The sequence below is a fragment of the Conger conger genome, chromosome 6 (genome assembly GCF_963514075.1).
Source record: "Conger conger chromosome 6, fConCon1.1, whole genome shotgun sequence".
Lineage (NCBI taxonomy): Eukaryota > Metazoa > Chordata > Actinopteri > Anguilliformes > Congridae > Conger > Conger conger.
The window spans coordinates 26,480,767-26,486,383 of NC_083765.1; the positions used below are offsets into that span (position 1 = coordinate 26,480,767).

The window sequence follows — 5,617 nt, forward strand, 5'->3', positions numbered from 1 at the left end:
CCACCTTAACTGAGGGGAATAAATTAATGGTCTGGAGCCTATCCGCAAATGATTCTTTGGTCTCTCTAAATCATTAGGTCACCCTGGACAATGACCTAGCCATCTAAGGGGCGGCCTTTAGCGTAGTGGTTAAGGTAAATCACTGGGAGATGCAAGTTTGGTGGTTCTAATCCCGGTGTAGCCACAATAAGATCCGCACAGCCGTTGGGCCCTTGAGCAAGGCCCTTAACCCTGAATTGCTCCAGGGGAGGATTGTCTCCTGCTTAGTCTAATCAACTGTACATCACTCTGGATAAGAGCATCTGCCAAATGCCAATAATGTAATGTAATGTAATGTAAAATGATGAATGAAATCCATGCCAAGAACAGCAGTCCATTCCAATACGGAACCACCAGAACCATTCACTATCTGAACACAGCTGTGTTTAATGATTTGTTGATAACACCTGCAGGCTGTACTTATTCATATTTGTGATGGGGATTTATGTATTTCACCTCTACACACAGGTAGGCAGTGAAGCTTATGGAACATCAGCAAGCAAGGTTATGAGAAAAATTATTTTTTTTGCTTGCCTAATCATGCTGCACGTTTTGGTGAAAGATTCCTCTGACTTCAGAGAAAACAGTGTTTAGTAAACAGTTGGCAGCTGGCAAGGGTCTAATTCCTTAGTCTGTGAGCATGAAACCACTGTTCCATATTACAGTCAGCCAATATGTGTGCTTCCTGGTAAAAGCTCTCTCTAACTGAGCCGTCCTTGTAACCTTGAGCCAATTCTGTCAGCCTGTACTTTATATTAATCCCAAAAAACGCTAGCATTTGCTGAAACCTTCAAAAGACAGGAAATTAAATTAATCAGCCCAAACACTAACATCAGCTTGCTCTCCATCAAGGTATCAGCACAGCTCTCTGACAACATGCTACAGCCGTATACAATGTCTACTGTGTGTCAAACATGCTCCCCACTGGGCAGATTGTTCAAGATTCAGACCTCTCAAAGAATTCATAATCTTAGAGTAGTGCACTGTAAAGTGTACCGGAAGGTTAGAGGCAATATACGTACTTCTTTTGTACTTTTATAAAGCAGGCTTTATTTCCAATGTGTCCTATTTGGGACCACATATCTTGTTTCACTCTTTCAAAACAGCTTGCCCTCAAACCATGCCGGTACGTACCATTCCTGTCAGGGTTGGGAAGAAGTATCGCTCGTGACCACCTGGGGGTTTTATTATTTTCACCTGGTCCTCATTAGTTCCAAGGGAGCCTTACCTTCGGAAGGTATTTAAAGCACACGCTGACTATCGGTCGACGCTTTGGTGTCCACTGTTCACTCTGGCACAAAGTAGACTCAGAGCTGGTTGAGTCAGGTAATGTGCTGTTTAGTTTTTCAGACAAAAATCTTATGCTCTTATCCAGAGCGACATACAGTTGACATTAGACTAAGCAGGAGACAATCCTCCCCTGGAGCAATGCAGGGTTAAGGGCCCAACGCCTGTGCGGATCTCATTGTGGCTACACCGGGATTAGAACCGCCGCGCGGCAGCCGCGGATAGTTAAGCTTAACTTTCCTTAACTTTTCCCATTCATTCTCAACGGAAGTTCTTATCACTTCGGATGCGATATATTCTTGGCCGCACGTTGATATTGCGGCGCTGTTCCGAGAAAAACGAACGACGTCCTTACAGTGCGGATTCCTTAACTTTTCCCATTCATTTTCAACGGAAGTTCTTATCACTTCGGATGCGATATATTCTTGGCCGCACGTTGATATTGCGTCGCTGTTCCGAGAAAAACGAATGACGTCCTTACAGTGCGGATTCCTTAACTATTCGAAATCGCCTGGCGCGAATCATTTCCCTGGGCTCCTTTTGGTAAGTCTATCTAGATAATTATTTTACTATTAACGGGTCCTCGAATGATATTTATGTTGTTGAGGTATTCCCGATGTATTATTGTTATTTTGAATGTTCCAATTGTTCGTTTTTTATGTGGGAAAATTACAGGTAAACGGGATAATGTCTCTGCATGTCTGTTTCTCAACGTCGTAGCCAGCTACATTAACATGCGATCACTTTACGGTTTTAAAATATCACCGTCATGAATAGTATTGACAATTTGTATACACGTTTGATTCGTGAAGGTTTAGACATAAAATGTATTATTGTTGCTCTTATTTCACTGCCAATTGTTTATTGACATAGGCCTAACTTACTGTCATTCAGACATCTTGGTATATGTTCCTTTATTTTCCATTAATATATTATTATTGTTGTTGTTGTTGTTGTTGTTAACTTGCCCATATTATGTAGTTGCCCAGCTAAGTACTTAAATAATAGAGCAGTTTCCATAATTATTATATTATACAATATTTACACCCATGTTACCTTAAATTATATGAATGTACAGTAAATACATATACTTTTTGTTCTGTTTTTTCTTTGTTTAGTACAACAATGACTGTAATGCCAGGCATTGCAGTATAATTAGGCACACAGTATAATTAGTACAGGTCTCTTGGTTACTTTCATACATTTGATAACTAATGTTACTTTGATATCTCCAGGTGATCAGCATGTGGAGGCGTCTATATTTTCTCCCAGGTAGGCGCAGATGTACTTCCGAAGAGGTCTGTGAAGTCCTTGGCAAAATCGGAACAATACCAGTACTTCAGGAGACCCAGCCTTCACCTTCCCTCCTGCCCTGGCTATTCCAACTGCCCCAGTCCCAAGCCCAGTCTCCTTTAATACCTATGCATATCCACCATGCTAATATTGTTACAAACAACAATATATAGTTATTCGTTGATATTTTTGTTGCTGTTGTTGTGTTTATATGTTCATAAGAATTGTAATATGCAATGCCCTCCGTAATGCTTGGGATAAAAACATTAATTTAGCTCAGTACACCACAATTTTATATTCATAAACAAACGATTCAAAGTGCAAGTTCTCATATTTTATTAAAGGGTATTTTTATGCATTCTGGTTTCACCATGTAGACATGACAGCACTTTTTATACATAATCCCCCATTTCAGGGCACCATAATGTTTGGGACATATTTATGTGATGTAAATTACAGTCATGTTTACTGCATATTTTCTGTCTGCATGACTGGTTGAAGTCTGTGACCCACTGAGACATGACTGTGGTCTTTTGTGGACAGTAGTCTCTGACACATCCACGCCTGCCTCCTGAAGGGTGTTTCTGATCGGTTGGACACATGTTTGGGATTTTTCTTCATTATGATGAGAATTCTTCAGCTATCAGCTGTAGAGGTCTTACTTGGCTTGCCATGCCCTATGCCCCATTACATGTTCTCTCTCCTTAATGCTGTTCCAAACAGTTGATTTTGTTACACCTAAGGTTTGGCATAACAAAGCAGACATTACAGACTTTTTATTTTAATTTTTCAGTCTCATAATGGCTTCCTTGACATTCATTGGAATTTGGACATTCTGGCCCTCATGTTTAATGCCAACAATAATACAAACCAAAGGCAAGAAAAAGCAGAGAAAAATATGATGTTTATTGTTACTATATATAAAACACACTGTAATTTCAATATGGTGAAACCAAAGTCTGTAAACATGCCCTTCAATATTTGCTGAGAATATGCATTTTTGATTACAAATCTAAAATTGTGGAGAACAGAGCCAAATAAAAATATGTCTTTGTCCTAAACATTACAGATGGCACTGTATATAACATTGTAATCTTTTTTTGTGTATGTAATAAATTGCAATCATTGATCTAATGTCAGTAGTGATGTAATGTCAGTTCTACATCTAATGTGGAACTTTCCACATATTGTTATACACTGCTATTTTCACATACATACTACTGTACTACTTTTATGTTGCCTCATTGTGTAAGTGTAAATATGTTCATACGGTTCTGTACTTTAATAAGCTATACCCTTCACCTCAGTTACATATTTTGCATGTTCTATTTGAAAATATACACTCACTTTATTGGGTATTTATTAGACGTATTAGGTCTTCTGCTGCTGTAGTCTATCCACTTAGAGGTTTGACGCATTGTGTGTTCAGAGATCTGTTCACTGATATGTGCAGTTATTTGCATTACTGTCACCTTCCTGTCAGCTTAGACCAGTCTGGCCCTTCTCCATTACCTCACTCATCCTCAAGCCATTTCCGTCTGCAGAACTGCCGATCACTGAATGTTTGTTTGTTTTTCGCACCATTCTGAGTAAACTCAAGAGACTGTTGTGGATGAAAATCCCAGGAGATCAGCAGTTACAGGAATACTCGTACCTTGCACCAACAATCATGCCACAGTCAAAATCACTATTGGTGGATATGAACATGAACTGGAGCTCCTGACCCATATCTGCATGATTTTGTGCATTGCACTGCTGCCACGATTAGGTAATCGCATGACTAAGTAGGTGTACAGGTGTTCCTAATAAAGTTCTCAGTGAGTGGATATTTTGGCAATTGTCTGTACCTGTGTGCATGGATAGTAGACAAGTTGTAAATATTGTTGTCCTTCAGTTGCCATAAAAACTTTTACCCAACATCCAACCAGCTGCCTACCTTTCATTTTATTTCCTGCTTGATATTATTATGTACTTCATTATCGGTCACGACCTGGCTCATTGGCCGTGACAAAGAGGGAGACGCACACTGACGCATTTAAAAAACAAGGTCAAATTTATTTGAAATAACCAGTTAACAAAAATGTGTAGTGTGAAAGTCAGTTGCATCAGTAGTGTGAGTGAGTAGATGTGTGAAAAGTATGCTGAAGCAATGTTGTCTCATGCAAACCCAAAAAGAACCAACAGGTCCGTGGGAAGAGAGTTCCCTCCTTCAGGCAAGAGTCAGGTACATTTTAACATCTGGTCACAGGTGCTCCCAATTGCGCAAATGACCTGGTACTCCACCAACAAGGCACCTGTGAAGTAACGCCAGAATAAGTAGCACAGAGCAGGGGGCCGTAACATATCCCTAATTTTAACAATTGTTAAAATTATAAAACAATAAAATTAAGAAATTTAAAAAACATTCTCAGAGTTACAATAACAGCCATTAAAAACAATGTACTTTAAACAAATTGCATATCCCATATTGTTCAGAGTGAACAGTGGGGGACAGAGCCAAATACCTTAATTGTATTTGAGATAACTATTAAGTAGAATGATGGCAGAAAGGATTTCCTATCCATAGTGAAATCGAGCTGGAGATATAATGACACGACAAACATGATTATGGGACAATTCTACAAGGAAATAGTTTCCATTATTTATGTCATGGTTTGGCAAAGGGCGGATTCGAGCCGTGGTGACCATCGTAGGGCTCTACACCTACACACGGCTGGCCCCCGCGTCCCAGTCATTAACCTTAACCACTACACTACGGGCCACCCCGCTATTCAGCAGTAAAGCAAAACTTGTTTAGCATGCATAGATCATGGCTGGTGTTATGCCGACTTCATTAGCTAGCTAGTTAGCTAACAGAACTGGTGACCTTCGCTTTTGCTTGTTAGATTGTTGATATTCATATCAACTTAAGCCATCTTCTAGATGAGACAGTTTGGTATATTCTTGTTTAATTTCGTTCCATAAAGCTGAAATTCTGTTATTAAATCCCAATAGCCAC

At 39.6% G+C, this 5,617-nt stretch overlaps 1 long non-coding RNA gene across 1 annotated transcript; it reads left to right on the top strand.

The window, feature by feature from the left end:
• The first annotated feature begins 1,755 nt into the window (after positions 1-1,755).
• Positions 1,756-4,543, top strand: LOC133131679 (uncharacterized). Its single transcript, XR_009709035.1, has 2 exons — positions 1,756-1,869; positions 2,562-4,543. It is a non-coding gene; the product is annotated as an uncharacterized LOC133131679 (long non-coding RNA).
• The last annotated feature ends 1,074 nt before the right edge of the window (positions 4,544-5,617 follow it).